At 40.4% G+C, this 23,366-nt stretch overlaps 1 protein-coding gene across 1 annotated transcript in view; it reads right to left on the bottom strand.

Moving 5' to 3' along the window:
• LOC124788945 (spondin-1-like) overlaps positions 1-23,366 on the bottom strand; it is a 643,244-nt gene that overhangs the window by 64,034 nt on the left and 555,844 nt on the right. The window lies entirely within an intron of this gene.

The raw sequence follows: 23,366 nt of genomic DNA, 5'->3' as shown, positions 1-23,366 counted from the left end.
CTGCAACGACTTTCCTGGGCTGGAAACCGTAAATTTTCAATCTTTTGTTACCCTGCAAGCGATAATAACTCGGATTATTCAATGGAAATGACAGGTAAAATCAAGTGAACTTTGAGGCTTAATTCCGTGCACACCAGGAAGTAACTCGTCGATCACAGGGTTACCAAACATACGTTGCCTTGTTGCCAAATCTCAGTTACAGTACCAGCAGGAAGAAGACGAACCGATGTGATCCTACAGCGGTCTGGGAAGTGACCATAGTTGGTGTCTCCAAGTCACGGCTGCTACGGCCTGGAATACGTAATGCGTCTGATTCGCTTTCTGTAACTAGGTTTAGGGACTGGAGCGTAGTTACTGATAATACTCAGAACTGACTGCAAACTGAGCATCATAAATCAATAACTCTCATTGTTGTTTTTATATTTCTTTCGTAAGTGTACTCAAAACTAAGAAAGTCATTCACAGGCGTTTTCGTGCCTCGCCGATAGTCGAGCACAACATACAAATAAAAATAAAAAAGAATGTGTGTGTGTGTGTGTGTGTGTGTGTGTGTGTGTGTGTGTGTGTTTGTGAGAGAGAGAGAGAGAGAGAGAGAGAGAGAGAGAGAGAAATAAAAAGCAATGAGAGAGAGTGTAAAAAATTGTTGTAAAGAAATTGAATCAAGGTATTTAAAGAAATCTTTCATTAAAATGACACGTTCCATATCATTATGAAATGTCGTATTCATGATCTATGGAACAAGAGTTAATCTAATGTAATCTAATCTAATCTAATCACATCATATTGATGATTAGCCATGAAGAGTCATTAATTACCGAAATTTTGGCCAATACCAGTAACCAAATCTAAACTTGAAAATAAAAGACGACAATTTTTGTAATAAACCGTGACTCCTATCAAGACCCTTTCGTCCCTGTTATCGAACCACGAAAGATGTCTGATATACCTCCATTCTGAAGTAACAAAGTGTGCATGCATTTAAAGATGAAGTGCATGATGTGAAGTTCTGTGACGGAGATACGAACCCAACACGTAATCCGATTGTTAACTAAGAAAAATCAAATGTTACGTATCGGTTTTTCTTACGAGCCGCTAGGTGTCTGAATCTAAAATAAGGATACAAACTTTTGTGCCTAAGCGACAATCGAACTGCACACCTACCGTGCATCCACGAATATAGCTTAAGTTTCAGTTGCTTACTCATGAACAGTAAGATGTGTGCGTGTTTGACCAGAAATAATGACACCTGTTGCCATTGTTGGAAACACATGAACAGACATTGAAATTGTGCATTAATTTTCACTAGCAGGTGGGTGTGCACTTGATAAAGCTAGAAATGAAATTATGAATATTTTTGTAGTGGATCAGGTTTCAGACCCACATACTTACCTTTGGAGGAGACCTAGAGAAGATTGCAGTCTTGGGAAAAGGAACGAAATGACTGAACTATATTGTTCCGAGAGATTCAGATCCTCGAAAGAGGAGATACGAATTCGAATCACAGTCCAGCACCAAATTTTTAAACGTCTCTAGTTCAATCAAGTACAAGTAAAATAAGAGCCCTGTCCCTTTAAATGGCTATCGGTTCATCAAATAAAATAAAATTTTCTAATGTAAGTAAGCTTACTGGCGACTGTATTTCTGTTTACCATGACTTCCGCTGTGTCATTTCCCAACGTAAACCGGCTCTGCCCAGTTGGTAATGAAGGAACGTGATGTTAAATGCGGATTCTGGATGATAACGTCTTTCTGTTGAGGTTACCAGAGGTAAAATAAATCTGTTTGTGCCTCTTAAAAGTAAATGCCTGAACCCACGCATTGCACCTGTGATAGCTCGTTCCACCATACCATTGTGGCCACATTACCCAGCCCCAAGAGTGTGCTGTAACGGATGATGTGCTTAGCTTACAAAATTATTAAATGGTCGAGTAGAAGCAAGCTTCTGACCCAGAGATTATGCTGTTCTCATGTCATCAGGATGTAAAGACTCTTCTAGGCATCATAGGCTGGATGTGAAGCCATTTTGATTTTTCACAAATTCAGCAAATTTCTTAGTTCGAGAAAATCCACTGTGAATGTGAAGTTGCCGGATAATTCGATTATTACTGTTATTATTACTATCATTTTATTCAAACCGCTGCTGGAACACGACCGTAGTCTTCAGGAAAAACGCGAGACCAGCTAATATGACGTCTGGCGACCAAAAGCACATATCGACAAAATATTTATCGCCCCTTTCCTCTCGGTGCTGAAGCTATGAGTGTAATTCAAGCGAATCTACAATATCATATTAGCTGGTCTCGCGTTTTACCTCAAGACTACGGTCGTAGTCAAGAGTAATGTACTAAGACTGGAGTCAAGACTTCCTCTGGGAAGTGCCGCAGTCTACATGTTGCTAGATCGAGAATATTGCCAGACATAGAATTCTGAGAGGAGCACGACTGTATTGTCCACCTTACGTGAACGACTCGGCGGTCAATTTTTTGGTCTGAGACTGTATCTACAACACATATTGCACGCTTAAGACCCAGAAGAATTTAAAACAAAATGTATTTTTTAAGAGAGCAACGTTAACCATACCGTTCGAAGTATTCATAGTATTGTATACGTGTGTGTAAACGCCTTCCAATGACCACTCAAGAAAGACAAGGATACACAGTCTAGCTCCAATATTATAAATATGCCTCAGTTTGTGGATGAACTCAGACTTAGGTTGATAATAATTGTGAAAATTTAGCAGCACTGTACCCATTGGTGTTAAACTCGTTTTCAACCAATGATTCCCACAGCTACAAGGATACTACTTGTGATACCTCTTAGACAAAATACTTAAGCAGTGTTATCAGACGAAAAGATCAACCTGACACAAACTGTGGGAAGTTTGTTTTACAACCTTCGTACCTGGATATTCAGCTTTTTCCTATTTGAGATATCTGTGATTGTTGCTGCTTAAGATGATTTAAGCAGAAACTAAATTCCCTCAGCTTCGACAATGTTTAAAGAAATCGTCTTATTGGCACTAAATCGTGGTTTGTGAATTGTTTAACGGCCGTACTCTGCCGTATTTTGCCGGTTGGTAGGCAAAAGCTTACTGACAAATTTCACACAGAAATTACTGTTACAGTGTACTTATGGAGTCAAATGAGTGAATTGCGTATTTTCCGGTGAGAAAGAGCACTGGCAAACAGTCTTCACTACATTAGGTTATTTAAACTGGTGTCACTCTGAGCTAGAATTTATGGTCAGCGACTAAGTGTAAGGTCAACGTTTCGGATGCGAGTTTTGCGACTGTGAAATACTTTCCTACATTATAGAAGCGAATATTAAATTTGAACTAATATTGCGAAAATTTTGTACTTGGGCAGCTTAGGATGAAAATACTTCTGTTTATTTCAAAGGGAAACAATAGATTTTCTAAAACACTGTCTGTCATACACAACTTGAAACAGGTCATGTCGACCAAATCATGTGGAAGAACTAACAGCAACGTATATCGGAAGGCAGTAAGATCTCTTGCCTTTTGGTTTGTCAGTACTCGATAACCATTTCTAGGCAAAAGTAAGTGAAGAAAGGCAGTGCGTTTTTGTTACGAAGTAACGTCTTCGTCAATTACTTTAGTTTTAAAGTAATCTACGAGTAATTGCTGGTGTTTGATATTAACATGAAAAGGATTCCGTAGACAGGGAAAGAACCTGTTCATGAGAAACTACATCTATAGTGACCAAAAGGCATTAAATGATGTTCAAGCACTTGTGTTACAGCAGCGGTATGAATAAAATGATATTAATAATAACAGTAATAATCGAATTATCTGGCAACTTCACACTTCACAGTGGATTTTCTCGAACTAAGAAATTTGCTGAATTTGTGAAAAATCAAAATGGCTTCACATCCAGCCTATGATGCCTAGAAGAGTCTTTACATCCTGATGACATGAGAATAGCATAATCTCTGCGTCAGAAGCTTGCTTCTACTCGACTATTTAATAGACTCGCATTTTTTCCACCGTGACTAATTTTGTAAGCTAAGCACATCATCCGTTACAGCACACTCTTGGGGCTGGGTAATGTGGTCACAATGGTATGGTGGAACGAGCTATCACAGGTGCAATGCGTGGGTTCAGGCATTTACTTTTAAGAGACACAAACAGATTTATTTTACCTCTGGTAACCTCAACAGAAAGACATTATAATCCAGAATCTGCATTTAACATCACGTTCCTTCATTACCAACTGGGCAGAGCCGGTTTACGTTGGGAAATGACACAGCGGAAGTCATGGTAAACAGAAATACAGTCGCCAGTAAGCTTACTTACATTAGAAAATTTTATTTTATTTGATGAACCGATAGCCATTTAAAGGGACAGGGCTCTTATTTTACTTGTACTTGATTGAACTAGAGACGTTTAAAAATTTGGTGCTGGACTGTGATTCGAATTCGTATCTCCTCTTTCGAGGATCTGAATCTCTCGGAACAGTATAGTTCAGTCATTTCGTTCCTTTTCCCAAGACTGCAATCTTCTCTAGGTCTCCTCCAAAGGTAAGTATGTGGGTCTGAAACCTGATCCACTACAAAAATATTCATAATTTCATTTCTAGCTTTATCAAGTGCACACCCACCTGCTAGTGAAAATTAATGCACAATTTCAATGTCTGTTCATGTGTTTCCAACAATGGCAACAGGTGTCATTATTTCTGGTCAAACACGCACACATCTTACTGTTCATGAGTAAGCAACTGAAACTTAAGCTATATTCGTGGATGCACGGTAGGTGTGCAGTTCGATTGTCGCTTAGGCACAAAAGTTTGTATCCTTATTTTAGATTCAGACACCTAGCGGCTCGTAAGAAAAACCGATACGTAACATTTGATTTTTCTTAGTTAACAATCGGATTACGTGTTGGGTTCGTATCTCCGTCACAGAACTTCACATCATGCACTTCATCTTTAAATGCATGCACACTTTGTTACTTCAGAATGGAGGTATATCAGACATCTTTCGTGGTTCGATAACAGGGACGAAAGGGTCTTGATAGGAGTCACGGTTTATTACAAAAATTGTCGTCTTTTATTTTCAAGTTTAGATTTGGTTACTGGTATTGGCCAAAATTTCGGTAATTAATGACTCTTCATGGCTAATCATCAATATGATGTGATTAGATTAGATTAGATTACATTAGATTAACTCTTGTTCCATAGATCATGAATACGACATTTCGTAATGATATGGAACGTGTCATTTTAATGAAAGATTTCTTTAAATACCTTGATTCAATTTCTTTACAACAATTTTTTACACTCTCTCTCATTGCTTTTTATTTCTCTCTCTCTCTCTCTCTCTCTCTCTCTCTCTCTCTCTCTCTCTCTCTCTCACAAACACACACACACACACACACACACACACACACACACACATTCTTTTTTATTTTTATTTGTATGTTGTGCTCGACTATCGGCGAGGCACGAAAACGCCTGTGAATGACTTTCTTAGTTTTGAGTACACTTACGAAAGAAATATAAAAACAACAATGAGAGTTATTGATTTATGATGCTCAGTTTGCAGTCAGTTCTGAGTATTATCAGTAACTACGCTCCAGTCCCTAAACCTAGTTACAGAAAGCGAATCAGACGCATTACGTATTCCAGGCCGTAGCAGCCGTGACTTGGAGACACCAGCTATGGTCACTTCCCAGACCGCTGTAGGATCACATCGGTTCGTCTTCTTCCTGCTGGTACTGTAACTGAGATTTGGCAACAAGGCAACGTATGTTTGGCAACCCTGTGATCGACGAGTTACTTCCTGGTGTGCACGGAATTAAGCCTCAAAGTTCACTTGATTTTACCTGTCATTTCCATTGAATAATCCGAGTTATTATCGCTTGCAGGGTAACAAAAGATTGAAAATTTACGGTTTCCAGCCCAGGAAAGTCGTTGCAGGTGGAAACCGCAACTAATCTCGACATTCAAATAGCGGTTTACGAGTTCTAGTTACTATTGCCGTCGTAATAGGAAGCTAAGACCCATACCTCCTCACCAGCTCTGTGGTAACGTGCTGAGCTGTGAAAAAGTGTCTGTTACGGTTCGCAGATCCAGTCTCACTGACTGTAACGTTTTTATCCCTTCTGTGAAAGAGCTACAAGCGGTCAGATCAAACATCAATAAGGAAATCGCAAGAAAATGCTTTCAGCTCATAGTGCAATGTTGAAAAACTTACAATGCTGCACAACAGGTAACGCCTCTTTCCGCTGCTGACAAGCGAATTTTGGGTTTCTAGGAATACGTAACTATATTTATGAAATGCCACATTTGCATACCTCTTGAGTATGACACAGCATACCAATTAAACACAGACCCAATCAAAATCTAAGTGAGTAGTATTTTACTAACTCGTGTCGATAGAGGCATGCTTGTTTACAGATACTTTCGTCGTAAGGTTACCATGGTTAGTTTTATTTCATTTCTTATAATACAGTGCACAATTTTCGTAAGGTTTCCTTTAGTGTTGTTAAAACAATAGTAAACATGAGAGAGAAATTAATCATCAACGATATATGCGAATTCTCAGATGTTACCTATGACAGTCTGACAATGCACATGCAGCTTATTGATTACATGCATGTAGAAAACTTGTTCTGAGTTAAAGCTGTCAAACAAAGTTTGAAGAAGAATAAAATATCACTACCACACGACGGCTAATATAGAAAATACTTTTCTGACATATTATGGCACGATGCGCTCTCCCTGCACATCTTCGAGATGCATCTGCTGCCTGCTGTCTATTAAACCTGAATAGAACAAAATGTCACAGTAGTTAGCCCTTTTTCCACATGCGACTACTTTGGGTTGAGAAGTGAAGGGAATTATGTTCAAAGTTCCATTAGATTGATACCTTCAGCAGAGAGCAGAATTTTAAAAAATGTAGCACTGAATGTATTTGAACTCGCGACATCTTATCTATGCTACAAGCTGACACGTAGCTACAGCAGCTCCAGAGCTCGGTAACTATTCCTCCAGAACTTTTGGATTCCACAGCACTGTGAGATTATGCATATGGCCAGGTCTTGACTTCTGAGAGACAAACAGTTACAGCTTTTCTTTTGGACTGAACGACGTTTTCTAGTAACAGATAGCGCAATAGAATAGCTCAAGTGGAAAGGAACTCTTCCTATTTAAACTTCTGCATCCTACACTGTTGGCAGTTGTGTGTAGGTGGCAGTTACGTGATTTTATTTCTGTGATTACAAAATAGTCGAATGTATGCACTGGGTAGCCGAGGCAGCTAGTTCATGGTGATTCGGTCAGCCAAGTAAATGAATTTACTGAGCATGCTGCAAATTACTACAGGGAGCCTGTGTGTCAGAATTCTCATCCAGTGTGGCGCAACTGCGTTACGATAGAAAAATGACTCGCAGAGAAGAGGATTTCGTGGTCTGTTGGACGGATGGTAGGTTGTTATACCTATGGTCTGGGTTCGATTCCCACTTCCGTCAATGATTTTAGATAGGGAGAGACAGATTCCATTCTCTCCTGGCTACACCAAGTGAGGAGATATAATGGCTGCGTGGTCTGAAAATTCACATTAAAGATGATATTCCTTCTTTACCAAGTAGGCGGTAGGTTGAACCACAATAAAGTCTGGAGTGGCGACATGTAGAAACTCTATCACCAGTAACCTTTCTTATACTAGTTATTTATTTCAAGTGACGACACAAACGCTATGTATGGTCACAGGACACTTATTCCATCTTTTATTTGAGCTTCTGTATGTCGATAAAATTGGTTCTAAACTGGGAATGCAACTCAGACCGCCCTTAACGCGGAATTTGATCCCTTCGTGGCAATACAGCTCGGCTACAATTTGTTGTTTGTTCAAAACTGCAGATTCCTCAACACCTTCACATATTACGCGTGAATGGGATCGAATCCTGGCCCGGCACTAAAGATTTAATTATGTATTATCAAGCTCTATCATGAGAACACCTATCTGCTGGTGGATAATAATTTTGATTTTTAATGTATTTTCATTCGTTGTCAACACTAACGATATCTGACGTTTTTAACTCCCAGTGAGACACAGAACTATTTGCGAGATGACTGTAAGTTCAAGATGCTATTCTGAGCAGCTGGTGGAGAAAAATTCGGTAGCTGACGTCTCTTTGTGTGTAGTCAACAACGATATGTGTGGGGCTCTATTCCCAGTGAGCGCTGAACTCTTCGTCATATTATTTCAGTTCGTCGTGTCATTTAATGTTCATACATATTCTCAACTAGCTGCTCGTGAATAACTTTAATTTTTAATGTCATTTTGTGTTAAATAGTTCAAATGGTTCAAATGGCTCTGAGCACTATGGGACTTAACTTCTAAGGTCATCAGTCCCCTAGAACTTAGAACTACTTAAACCAAACTAACCTAAGGACATCACTCACATCCATGCCCGAGGCAGGATTCGAACCTGCGACCGTAGCGGTCACGCGGTTCCAGACTGAAGCGCCTAGAACCGCACGGCCACACAGGCCGGCCCCCACCATCTGGTATCAATGCATTACCCTATCATCCATTATATATAATCATTTTCATAGTACACTTGATATTATACATGAGTAGGACACAAGACAGGACATAGATAATGTCCGTTTGACGTCAACAGTGTGTAACATTTTACTTTTTTTGAATAGGACAATGTTCCTCTCCAATAATTTTTAGATTAGTTACAATAAGCTTACGCTGCAAGAGAATTCGCTTGTATTTTTCAATATGTGATCTGTTGTCGGTTTGAAGGCCTTCCATAACATCGGCAACGTAGTACAACTCCACCGAGGGCTGTCTGGAGTAGGGTGGAGATAGCAATGTGAAAGTTGAGAGCTGTCGAAGACGATCTTCATATTCCTAATGCGATTAGGACATCGTATACTCTTGACGACGTTTAGCACCTGTGCAGTCAGTCACCCAATTTCAGAATTCATTTTGAGTAATCCTGCTAAATTCCCTAAATATTGTCTTTTTATATTGATGAGTAATATGGATAGTCGTCACGTTCATGTGCCGCCTACAACGCAAATTTAATGTTACTATCCTAGGAACTAACCTGCAATACGTTTTGTATTTCATAATCGGAACTATCTGCATTAACCGTCATCAGAGCAATGTCAGGGAACAGAATGCAGCAGTGCCTTGCTACCTACTTGAGGACCTGCTTGAGTCGTGTTCTAAGGAAAGGGTAGTTGCTGGTTCACATTATATTACACTAGCGAGAAGTACCGACTTTTCCTTTTCTCTGCAAACATCCAGAACTAAATTCAGTAACTAAATGCTAAGAATATATTTGCATTGTGCCAACTCAAAGATCAATAGATATGGATATAGATATAGATACAGATTTTTATATTTAAAGCCATTCTCGTTCTGCGTTGGAATAAACATCATTCATTATTTGCTTGTTCTTGTTACGATTGTTATTGTCATTCTCTCACTCGCAAGAGTTTTCGCATTCCTATTTGGTATCGATGCACATGAAAAGTGGCTATGAAAGAAGGGAATACTGAATGTTACGTCATGCAGAATACACTCATTTACTTCGGCTCCTCGTGATCTACGCTACAGGAGAAGTGAGATACATAAAGTTGACAGTGTGAGGACAGACCTGGTAGCACAACTGTGCAACTACACAGTGTTACCAGATAAAATGGTGCTGCGGAATCGACAGTGTAGTAAGGACTTTGCCACAGTAGCAGACAGCTGGTAATTTAGGACCATGACCGTGGATTACACTTTGGTCAGTGCTGGTTAGAGTGCTGCAACTGTAAATGGAAGGCTTTGTTTGATAGTCTTATGCTGATGCTGTCTGAATAAATTATGCCATTGGATACCAAGCGGTTTAGTTTTGAGACCTAACCCACGAGGGGGGAAGGCACAGTGCTCTGCTTCAGGAATTCCAAGCAATAAAACACAAAAAACAACCCAGGAAGGGAGACATGCATTTGGAATCTGTTCATCGTTACGGGGTCAAACAAGAGGGTAACATTACTGAAACAATGATCGGGCTACTTAGTATATAATAGAGCATACAGATTTCAAGGAGGAAACGTATGAAGACGCAGACTTCCTCGTTATCAATATGTGCGGCATATCTTTCGTGTTAACGAAAGTAAATTCCCGCTTTACCTCTTCTTACGTGTCAAATGAAATGAATGCCATGAGGAATAGAATATTTGTTGACTGCGTCTCTTCTTGCTTCCATCCTTACCGACATATTTCTTCATTCTCGTGGTAATCATGACATTCTATGTGTATGCTGCAAAAGACTGCAAGTGGACAAATTCGACATCGAGGTGCAAAGCGTTATATTCAATTCGAATAAGCTTCCGGTGTATTTTTACTTCGTTTGTATTTTTAGATGATTATGAACGTTACGGAAAATTATCTCACATGCTTTATGTTGAATGAGAAACATTGAATGATCCATTTTGCTTTCCCTACGTTGAAATGATATAATGTCGGCGTCAACAGCCTTCTTCCACGCCGGAAGCTGAAACTTGTATCATTCTGGATTAATGATAATTGAATGTCTCATATGTATACATAGCCCAGAAGGCGACGTCAGAAACCATCAGGGGAGAACGCCGCATAAAAACCAAACGTGCGCGCGCGTCTCCACTCTGAAGAACCGTATCGGAGAATCACGGCAAGCATTTCGCTGAAGAGCTGCCTCGTCAGAGAGCCTAGAAATGGCAGCGTCGTAGCAAGTATTTGTCAACACTCTGATAGTGCATTTACTTCCGGGTGTAGGTCGGTGTTACCTCGCTAAATTCACTTGACATTCGTTTTCCACATCGAAGACTCATACGATATAATCCACTGCAAGATGACACAATTAGAAAGTATATTTAATTTCTGGACTCCAAGAATGGCGTTCTTCACATAAGTAACACCTGTTTGTGTGTGCATTCGGGAGGACGACGGTGCAATCCCGCGCCCGGCCATCCTGATTTAGGTTTTCAATGATTTCCCTAAATCGCTTCAGGCAAATGCCGGGATGGTTCCTTAGGAAGGGCACGGCCGATTTCCTTCCCCATCCTTCCCTAATCCGAGCTTGTGCTCCGTCTCTAATGACATCGTTGTCGACGGGACGTTAAAACAGTAATCTCCACCTCCTCTGTTCGTGTGTTTAAGGTTGCGTTTTGAGGCTCAGGCAACATCGCAGTGACTATATTCCGCCTCTGGCCGCCAGTGTGTCGTTAGCTCAGAGGTTCCCTTGTGCGTTGCAGTGCTTGTACTATAAGACATAGCAGTTCGAATCACGGTAGAAGCCGCTGAGTACAACCTTTTATTTTCCATTTTAATTAATGGAGTTGCAAACTGCTAGTAAAAATTTCTTATGCGAAATCTGAAGAATGCCTTTAAACATCAATCTTCGTCCGATTTCGACTTAGTAAATTAAGTTAATATCATGGATTTCTGCTTTGCGAATTCCAAAGTGCTTCACTGTAAAATAGACCCTGAAAAGATTCAAACCGACTGTCAACGATATAAATTTGAGCTTTGTTCGTCATATAGGTCTAACATGTCAGAAGGCTGTTTATGAAGTGCACATGTTCATTAATGTAGTTCCCTTCTTCTAAATTTTTGCAATAGCATTTAACTGTAGACGTTTTCTAACACCGGCGTTAGCAATTCCTTTCCGTTCTCTGAAACCTTCAAAACGACAAATTTTTCTGGTTTAAATCTGATGACCTTAACTATCACTTCCGATCAACAATAAATACTTCATGAACCCATACATGGAACTCCAAATGTGCAGTGTTCCTGCACTGCTACAGAGCATGCATTGCAAGGTATTCACACAGTTTATCGCATAGACTTACCATAAGGAATGAAACAAGAACTGTAATACACTTTACACCACAGACGCTCACTCTGGCTTGACGAAAACATCCAAACATTGACCAAAAGTTGCACAAATAATTGAGTTTGAAAGGAAAAGAAACGAGGTATGAAGCATTTATAAATTCATCGAATGTAGTGAGGTGGTTTAATTTCGTCCCAGTCTATAAAATTAATTTCGGGCCATACTCAGCTCTTGCCGATTAATGTAATATAATACCCGCCTACTAATCAGGGCGTCTGTCTCCGTTGCTTTTGAGCGTGAACGGAAATTGTAGAAATTTTCTGTGGAGCAACATTTAATAATAAAGCGTTTTAAATCATCAAAAGCGATGAGCGGTAGCAGGCGCTTTCGATAAAGAACGGGGGAGTGCAGCACCGCTGCTGTCGCCACGGCCGCTGCCAGTAGCCAGCAAATGGATCCCGGAGCTTTGCCGCATACGGCGTCCAGAGGAGGACAGTCTGCAGGAAATCTGCCGCAAAATCGTTACTGGATAAAATTTTGATATCGGTGTGTCACAAAGCGAAATAGATTGAATCTGCGCTACCATTACATTCACGTCTTCAGCATTCAGACAGAAGAGGCTATAAAAATATTTTATACCACCTGCTCTCGATCCACTGACATTATGAACAGAAACAACGCACGCTACCGCTAGACCACAGGCGTAATCAGCCTAGCGTTTCTCTATCATGGGACAAGTTTTCCTCCAGGAAGTGCCGCAGTCTACAGTGTTGCCAGATTGTGCAGATAACCAGACTTAGAGAATTAGCAAGTTGGCCAGTTTTTTTGTCCCATGTCGCGATCGGCGCGGACTTAGCCTCTGAAGCGGCCGGCCGCCGGTCAAGTTTTATGTCAAAGAGTGTACATGAAAAAGATACTTTCACCACATGTGGGTAAATGTGTATATCATATTCAGAACTCAGAGGACTTTTTACAGTCACTGAATAATTCACTCAGTATTAATGGGAAAAATTTCGATGGGGCCCTCCTGGACTTGTTCAGGCACACATTGACCTCAACATGTTTCCTATATGGGAGTCAATTTTATGAGCAAACAGAAGGGGCAGGGATGGGTGCCCTCTATTACCAGTAGTGGCCAAGCTGTTTAAGGAAAGATTTGAAGAAGTGGCTCTTTTTCGGCTACATATAAACACAATTTTTTTTTTAGGTATGTGAATGAGACCTTTGTCATATCATCCCATGGCAGGGAGAAGCTCAATGTTTTCCTAGAACATCTGAATTCACACCACCCTAAAATAAAATGCACAATGGAACTGGAGAAGGACTGACTATTCCCACTCCTGGATGTACTAGTCAAGAGGAAGGCAGATGGGACCTTTTGGCGTAGTGTGTACCACAAACCTACTTACTCTGGCTTATCTCTACAAGCTAATAGTTGCCACCAACCAGCACAGATGAACAAAGTGCTCAAAATCCTAGTCTGTTGGGCACAGACCCTTTCAGATCCTGACAGTTCGGCAGTGAAAACAGAATACTTACAATTGGTATTCTGCAAAAATGAATACTCTTCCATAGATATTCAGGCCTTCCCCATGAACCATGGACCTTGCCGTTGGTGGGGAGACTTGCATGCCTCAGCGATACAGATAGCCGTACCATAGGTGCAACCACAACAGAGGGGTATCTGTTGACAGGCCAGACAAATGTGTGGTTCCTGAAGAGGGGCAGCAGCCTTTTCAGTAGTTGCAGGGGCAACAGTCTGGATGATTGACTGTTCTGGCCTTGTAACACTAACCAAAATGGCCTTGCTGTGCTGGTACTGCAAATGGCTGAAAGCAAGGGGAAACTACAGCCGTAATTTTTCCTGAGGGCATGCAGCTTTACTGTACGGTTAAATGATGATGGCGTCCTCTTGGGTGAAATATTCCGGAGTAAAATAGTCCCCCATTCAGATCTCCAGGTGGGGACTACTCAAGAGGATGTCCTCATCACGAGAAAGAAAACTGGTGTTCTACGGATCGGAGTGTGGAATGTCAGATCCCATAATCGGGCCGGTAGGTTAGAAAATTTGAAAAGGGAAATGGATAGGTTAAAGTTGGATATAGTAGGAATTAGTGAAGTTTGGTGGCAGGAGGAACAAGACTTCTGTTCAGGTGACTACAGGGTTATAAGCACAAAATCAAACAGGGGTAATGCAGGAGTAGGTTTAATAATGAATAGGAAAATAGGAATGCGGGTAAGCTGCTACAAACAACATAGTGAACGCATTATTGTGGCCAAGATAGATATGAAGCCCACACCTACTACTGTAGTACAAGTTTATATGCCCACTAGCTCTGCAGATGACAAAGAAATTGAAGAAATGTATGATGAAATAAAAGAAATTATTCAGATAGTGAAGGGAGACGAAAATTTAATAGTCAAGGGTGACTGGAATTCGGCAGTAGGAAAAGGGAGAGAAGGAAATGTAGTATGTGAATATGGATTGGGGCTAAGAAATGAAAGAGGAAGCTGCCTGGTAGAGTTTTCCACAGGGCACAACTTAATCATAGCTAACACTTGGTTCAAGAATCATAAAAGAAGATTGTATACATGGAAGAAGCCTGGAGATACTGACAGGTTTCAGATAGTTTATATAATGGTAAGACAGAGATTTAGGAACCAGGTTTTAAATTGTAAGACATTTCCAGGGGCAGATGTGGACTCTGACCACAATCTATTGGTTATGAACTGTAGATTAAAACTGAAGAAACTGCAAAAAGCTGGGAATTTAAGGAGATGGGACCTGGATAAACTGACTAAACCAGAGGTTGTTCAGAGTTTTACGGAGAGCATAAGGGAAAAATTGACAGGAATGGGGGAAAGAAATACAGTAGAAGAAGAATGGGTAGCTTTGAGGGCTGAAGTAGTGAAGGCAGCAGAGGATCAAGTAGGTAAAAAGACAAAGGCTAGTAGAAATCCTTTGGTAACAGAAGAAATATTGAATTTAATTGATGAAAGGAGAAAATATAAAAATGCAGTAAATGAAGCAGGCAAAAAGGAATACAAATATCTCAAAAATGAGATCGACAGGAAGTGCAAAATGGCTAAGTGGGGATGGCTAGAGGACAAATGTAGAGGCTTATCTCACTAGGGGTAAGATAGATACTGCCTATAGGATAATTAAAGAGACCTTTGGAGAAAAGAGAACCACTTATATGAATATCAAGAGCTCAGATGGAAACCCAGTTCTAAGCAAAGAAGGGAAAGCAGAAAGGTGGAAGGAGTATATAGAGGGTCTATACAAGGGTGATGTACTTGAGGACAATATTATGGAAATGGAAGAGGATGTAGATGAAGATGAAATGGGAGATATGATACTACGTGAAGAGTTTGACAGAGCACTGAAAGACCTGAGTCGAAACAAGGCCCCAGGAGTAGACAACATTCCATTAGAACTACTGACAGCCTTGGGAGAGCCAGGCCTAACAAAACTCTACCATCTAGCGAGCAAGATGTATGAGACAGGCGAAATACCTTCAGACTTCAAGAAGAATATAATAATTCCAATCCCAAAGAAAGCAGGTGTTGACAGATGTGAAAATTACCAAGCTATAAGTTTAATAAGTCACAGCTGCAACATATTAACGCGAATTCTTTACAGACGAATGGAAAAACAAGTAGAAGCCGACCTCGGGGAAGATCAGTTTGGATTCCGCAGAAATTTCGGAACATGTGAGGCAATATTGACCCTACGACTTATCTTAGAAGCTACCGTATTTACTTGAATTTAAGTCGCACTCAAATCTAAGCCGTACCTGAAAAATGAGACTCGAAATCGAGGAAAAAAAATTTTCCGAATCTAAGCCACATCTGAAATCTGAGACTCGAAATTCAAGGGGAGAGAAAGGTTTTAGGCCGCACTTCCAAATCGAAACAAAGTTGGTCCATGGTAATATGAGACACAATTTAGGTTGAATGAATGACAATACAGCTGTAGTAGTTTGGTTCGAGTCGTAAGCTTAGCAGTTAAGCTTTACCAGGTAGCCGTTGTTATGCGTCAGGCACTCCAACCATTTTTACACGGGTATCCTTCCTTTTTCACGTGCTTCGTCTGATTTGAATTGATTGCTTATTTTTCTTTGATCTGACAAGTGCAGTTCTCTTTGTTAAAGGTGTTTCCGTCACTCAAAGCTGGAAATGCATTACTGTACTGTGTCATGCATTGTTTGTCGCATTCTGAAAATGAGGGTTTATGGCCTGTTGCCGCTCGCGGCATGGCTTGCTTTTGTGCACGCTACCGCTGCTTACTATTAAAAAAAAACAAAGAGAAGAATCGTCTCATTAGCGAAACAATGGCAAGAGACTGCTATTCGTTGCTACTTACACTGCTGCTTTCTTTGATAATGATCAACAAGAACCAAATAATAGACTGCGTATGATAGAAGATGTTCTGAACGAGAATTTAGCGAAAAATTTTTCCGTTTGAAAATCTTTGCAGACGCCTCTTTAGTAAATTACATTATGCACAGAAATTAGAGTCATCTTAGATTTAAAAATCTAGTCAATTGCCGTGCTTCATTTCTGACTGTATCACTATTAGGCATAAGAATAATACGAATATAAACATGACTTGGTACGTATATTCTTCCGCGTCTGCTGTTGTCTCACTCTAGTTTCGTAGTTTATTAGGCGGACAGGATTTAAATGAGATAGCAGCAAACACGAAAGAATACATGGCAAAATGTTTATATTCATATTATTCTTATGGTGAAGAGAATACTGTATGTGATTCACAATTCATAAAAGTTCCTATTAGCAGCCATTTCTTCTCACAGTTAGGAAAAAATTCAGAAAGCAGAGTTGGCCATATTGACAAATATCCCAAACAGTCTTGCCAGTTGGATTTTCGTAGTACATTGAAATGCTGCTACGTTCGTTGAGGAACAATACGGAATTTGTATTTACTTCGTTGGATAATGTATGAAAATGCAGTGGTCGAAACTCGGGGCGGAGAAAAAAAAGCTCGTCTTCCACCTTTTTTTTATTTATTTACTGACGCAGAGGTTTTGGTGCCAGTATTTGTCTTTGTGCCTGCGAAGCATGCCTGCATAGCGCTACATATATTTGACGACAGAAGTTAGTTGTGGCAGCACCTCTCAACATTTTTCAGAACTTCCGCTTACTTTGTACTTGATTCTAACCCGCAGGCGGTTTTTTGGATTACAAAAACCGGAAAAAAAGTGCGGCTTAGATTCGAGTAAATACAGTAGATTAAGGAAAAACAAACCTACATTTCTAGCATTTGTAGACTTAGAGAAAGATTTGACAATGTTGACTGGAATACTCTCTTTCAAATTCTAAAGGTGGCAGGGGTAAAATGCAGGGAGCGAAAGGCTATTTAGAATTTGTACAGAAACCAGTTGTAAGAGTCGAGGGACATTAAAGGGAAGCAATGGTTGGGAAGGGAGTGAGACAGGGTTGTAGCCTCTCCCCGATGTTATTCAATCTGTATATTGAACAAGTGAAGGAAACAAAAGAAAAATTCGGAGTAGGTATTAAAATCCATGAAGAAGAAATAAAAACTTTGAGGTTCGCCAATGACATTGTAATTCTGTCAGAGATAGCAAAGGACTTGGAAGAGCAGTTGGACAGAATGGATAGTGTCTTGAAAGGAGGATATAAGATGAACATCAACAAAAGCAAAACGAGGATAATGGAATGTAGTTGAATTAAGTCGGGTGATGCTGAGGGAATTAGATTAGGAAATGAGACACTTAAAGTAGTAAAGGAGTTTTGCTATTTGGGGAGCAAAATAACTGATGATGGTCGAAGTAGAGAGGATATAAAATGTAGACTGGCAATGGCAAGGAAAGTGTTTCTGAAGAAGAGAAATTTGTTAACATCGAGTATAGATTTAAGTGTCAGGAAGGCATTTCTTAAAGTATTTGTATGGAGTGCAGCCATGTATGGAAGTGAAACATGGATGATAAATAGTTTGGACAAGAAGAGAACAGAAGCTTTCAAAATGTGGCACTACAGAAGAATGCTGAAGATTAGATGAGTAGATCACATAACTAATGAGGAAGTATTGGATAGGATTGGGGAGAAGAGAAATTTGTGGCAAAACTTGACTAGAAGAAGGAATCGGTTGGTTGGAAATGTTCTGAGGCATCAAGGGATCACCAATTTAGTATTGGAGGGCAGCGTGGAGGGTAAAAATCGTAGAGGGAGACCAAGAGAGGAATACACTAAGCAGATTCAGAAGGATGTAGGTTGCGGTAGGTACTGGGAGACAAAGAAGCTTACACAGGATAGAGTAGCATGGAGAGCTGCATCAAACCAGTCTCAGGACTGAAGACCACAACAACAACGGATATTCAGGAGAAACTTGTCCCTGACATTCTCCCAAAGCATCTAGAAGATGGACAAGGAAAGACAAAGAAGGTGGCATACCTACATATGCTATACTGATCTCTACCAAAATCAAGAGAATTTTCTCAAAGCAGAACATTAAAGGTGCATTTTGTGCAACCACAAAAATTGAGGCACTATTGGGGAATGTAAGGGATGACATGGGGCTATGGAAGACAAATATTTACAGCATAGGATGCCTGTGTTGGATGTCATACACTGGCCAGACCACCAGGATGGTAAACATCAGGTGTGAAGAACACCAGAGGCATACCAAACTCAAGACAGGCAACCACATCAGCAACAGAGCAAAAGCAGAGCACTGCCTGGGTCTCTGTCACTCAATAAACTACAATGACACCAATATTATTGGTGGATAGAACATCTGGCATGGTGCCGATATGAAATAGAGCATCAGACAATGGGCACAGCATCAGAGGATAGTCAAGCCAGATGCAGTTGGTGATCAGAACACCAACAGCAAGAAAGGACATCTAGAGCCATTCCTTGCAGGTGCGGACCATGGACAGAGCACGTAATACTGCATGGACTGAATACGGAGCTTCAGGCGATGGACAGAACACCAGAGGATGACAAAGCCAAGTGCAGATGACTGTTGAAGCATCAGTGGAAAGAGAGGGCAACTAGAGCCAACTCTGGTGGGCGTGAACCACAGGTGGAATGCCTAACATGGTGCAGACAGAGTGTCCGACGTGGCTCGGTCCAAAAACAGAGCAACTAACACAATCCAGGCATAAATGCTAGACAAAATCCACTCAAGAATCAATCTCAGGGAGTACCTGAAGAAGACAGTGAGTCACACCATAGAAATATCAAGCAAAAAAGATGTGAAGAACCAACAGAAGACCTGATTATCCAATATGTCAACGTATTGTTGGGAAAGCCAGAAGAATTATAGTTTATCTTTGTAGAACTTTTTATGGTTCTGGTAGGTGGTGCTTACAAAGTGTATCAACCTATTGACTCTCACACATATGTGCTGTCCAATAAGAATACTTTTTCCTTAATGCTATCAAGTTCATTATTACACCAGCGTAGTAACTTTCTTATAAGTATACATTCAAAATTAGCCTTTCTTAGAGATAAGCAAGAATACCTATCACTCATTGGTGTATTTCCGAAAAAATCTATCAAACATATTTGGAATATTAGTTTGTTCACTCTAATGTCTACATAATAAATACCAGCTTATATAACTTACTCAATCAATGAACAAGGTCATACATTTTTCCAAGGAAAAAAAATCTCTGCTCAGTAATTGGAAGAAACAACGGTGACATCAGTCTACAGGAAGGCAGCAAAAGCATTTCATGAAACTGCCATCTAATGTCACTGAGATCTATCTGTTGTCGAATCTTATACCACAATATTTGGACTTTGAGAAGTAAATTTTACATAACTTTTATTTTTGTATGAAACAGATCTTCCATTTTCCAGTATACAGGCAGCTGACAGTAGTCTGTGTAAAGTAATTGCTTTGTCTGAGATGTTAGATAAAGCCAGCAGCTGAATAGTATAGGAGAAAAAGCAGAGTTTTTCTCTTAGCATACATAATGTAATCCAGAAGCAATTCCCGTAATTGTTAGTGTACGTAGATTAGCAGTCATTGTAATTTTGTTAGTATACTTTACAAAACTACCCCATGAACCATGGACCTTGCCGTTGGTGGGGAGGCTTGCGTGCCTCAGCGATACAGATAGCCGTACCGTAGGTACAACCACAACGGAGGGGTATCTGTTGAGAGGCCAGACAAACGTGTGGTTCCTGAAGAGGGGCAGCAGCCTTTTCAGTAGCTGCAAGGGCAACAGTCTGGATGATTGACTGATCTGGCCTTGTAACAATAACCAAAACGGCCTTGCTGTGCTGGTACTGCGAACGGCTGAAAGCAAGGGGAAACTACAGCCGTAATTTTTCCCGAGGGCATGCAGCTTTACTGTATGATTACATGATGATGGCGTCCTCTTGGGTAAAATATTCCGGAGGTAAAATAGTCCCCCATTCGGATCTCCGGGCGGGGACTACTCAAGAGGATGTCGTTATCAGGAGAAAGAAAACTGGCGTTCTACGGATCGGAGCGTGGAATGTCAGATCCCTTAATCGGGCAGGTAGGTTAGAAAATTTAAAAAGGGAAATGGATAGGTTGAAGTTAGATATAGTGGGAATTAGTGAAGTTCGGTGGCAGGAGGAACAAGACTTCTGGTCAGGTGACTACAGGGTTATAAACACAAAATCAAATAGGGGTAATGCAGGAGTAGGTTTAATAATGAATAGGAAAATAGGAATGCGGGTAAGCTACTACAAACAGCATAGTGAACGCATTATTGTGGCCAAGATAGATACGAAGCCCACGCCTACTACAGTAGTACAAGTTTATATGCCAACTAGCTCTGCAGATGACGAAGAAATTGAAGAAATGTATGATGAAATAAAAGAAATTATTCAGATTGTGAAGGGAGACGAAAATTTAATAGTCATGGGTGACTGGAATTCGAGTGTAGGAAAAGGGAGAGAAGGAAACATAGTAGGTGAATATGGATTGGGGGACAGAAATGAAAGAGGAAGCCGCCTGGTCGAATTTTGCACAGAGCACAACATAATCATAACTAACACTTGGTTTAAGAATCATGAAAGAAGGTTGTATACATGGAAGAACCCTGGAGATACTAAAAGGTATCAGATAGATTATATAATGGTAAGACAGAGATTTAGGAACCAGGTTTTAAATTGTAAGACATTTCCAGGGGCAGATGTGGACTCTGACCACAATCTATTGGTTATGACCTGTAGATTAAAACTGAAGAAACTGCAAAAAGGTGGGAATTTAAGGAGATGGGACCTGGATAAACTAAAAGAACCAGAGGTTGTACAGAGATTCAGGGAGAGCATAAGGGAGCAATTGACAGGAATGGGGGAAATAAATACAGTAGAAGAAGAATGGGTAGCTTTGAGGGATGAAGTAGTGAAAGCAGCAGAGGATCAAGTAGGTAAAAAGACGAGGGCTAGTAGAAATCCTTGGGTAACAGAAGAAATATTGAATTTAATAGATGAAAGGAGAAAATATAAAAATGCAGTAAGTGAAACAGGCAAAAAGGAATACAAACGTCTCAAAAATGAGATCGACAGGAAGTGCAAAATGGCTAAGCAGGGATGGCTAGAGGACAAATGTAAGGATGTAGAGGCCTATCTCACTAGGGGTAAGATAGATACCGCCTACAGGAAAATTAAAGAGACCTTTGGAGATAAGAGAACGACTTGTATAAATATCAAGAGCTCAGACGGAAACCCAGTTCTAAGCAAAGAAGGGAAAGCAGAAAGGTGGAAGGAGTATATAGAGGGTCTATACAAGGGCGATGTACTTGAGGACAATATTATGGAAATGGAAGAGGATGTAGATGAAGATGAAATGGGAGATATGATACTGCGTGAAGAGTTTGACAGAGCACTGAAAGACCTGAGTCGAAACAAGGCCCCCGGAGTAGACAATATTCCATTGGAACTACTGACGGCCGTGGGAGAGCCAGTCCTGACAAAACTCTACCATCTGGTGAGCAAGATGTATGAAACAGGCGAAATACCCTCAGACTTCAAGAAGAATATAATAATTCCAATCCCAAAGAAAGCAGGTGTTGACAGATGTGAAAATTACCGAACTATCAGCTTAATAAGTCACAGCTGCAAAATATTAACGCGAATTATTTACAGACGAATGGAAAAACTAGTAGAAGCCAACCTCGGGGAAGATCAGTTTGGATTCCGTAGAAACACTGGAACACGTGAGGCAATACTGACCTTACGACTTATCTTAGAAGAAAGATTAAGGAAAGACAAACTTACGTTTCTAGCATTTGTGGACTTAGAGAAAGCTTTTGACAATGTTGACTGGAATACTCTCTTTCAAATTCTAAAGATGCCAGGGGTAAAATATAGGGAGCGAAAGGCTATTTACAATTTGTACAGAAACCAAATGGCAGTTATAAGAGTCGAGGGACATGAAAGGGAAGCAGTGGTTGGGAAGGGAGTAAGACAGGGTTGTAGCCTCTCCCCGATGTTGTTCAATCTGTATATTGAGCAAGCAGTAAAGGAAACAAAAGAAAAATTCGGAGTAGGTATTAAAATTCATGGAGAAGAAATAAAAACTTTAAGGTTCGCCGATGACATTGTAATTCTGTCAGAGACAGCAAAGGACTTGGAAGAGCAGTTGAATGGAATGGACAGTGTCTTGAAAGGAGGATATAAGATGAACATCAACAAAAGCAAAACAAGGATAATGGAATGTAGTCGAATTAAGTCGGGTGATGCTGAGGGAATTAGATTAGGAAATGAGGCACTTAAAGTAGTAAAGGAGTTTTGCTATTTGGGGAGCAAAATAACTGATGATGGTCGAAGTAGAGAGGACATAAAATGCAGGCTGGCAATGGCAAGGAAAGCGTTTCTGAAGAAGAGAAATTTGTTAACATCCAGTATTGATTTAAGTGTCAGGAAGTCATTTCTGAAAGTATTCGTATGGAGTGTAGCCATGTATGGAAGTGAAACATGGACGATAAGTAGTTTGGACAAGAAGAGAATAGAAGCTTTCGAAATGTGGTGCTACAGAAGAATGCTGAAGATTAGATGGGTAGATCACATAACTAATGAGGAAGTATTGAATAGGATTGGGGAGAAGAGAAGTTTGTGGCACAACTTGACCAGAAGAAGGGATCGGTTGGTAGGACATGTTCTGAGGCATCAAGGGATCACCAATTTAGTATTGGAGGGCAGCGTGGAGGGTAAAAATCGTAGAGGGAGACCAAGAGATGAATACACTAAGCAGATTCAGAAGGATGTAGGTTGCAGTAGGTACTGGGAGATGAAAAAGCTTGCACAGGATAGAGTAGCATGGAGAGCTGCATCAAACCAGTCTCAGGACTGAAGACCACAACAACAACAACAACAACAACTTTACAAAAGTAGTCTACAATGCCTCAATGCCTGCTCATGTATAATGTGGCTCAGTACACAGCCCTGAAGGCTCTCATTCATGTGTGAATGAATGGATGCATGACTTTTATTCACAACTTTATAGATGAATATACCAGTATTAATTTTATGAAGTTAAACACAGAACTAA

The sequence above is a fragment of the Schistocerca piceifrons genome, chromosome 3 (assembly GCF_021461385.2).
Source record: "Schistocerca piceifrons isolate TAMUIC-IGC-003096 chromosome 3, iqSchPice1.1, whole genome shotgun sequence".
Classification (NCBI taxonomy): domain Eukaryota; kingdom Metazoa; phylum Arthropoda; class Insecta; order Orthoptera; family Acrididae; genus Schistocerca; species Schistocerca piceifrons.
Note: the sequence above shows the minus strand (reverse complement) of the source record. Positions and strands in the feature narration are given on the sequence as shown.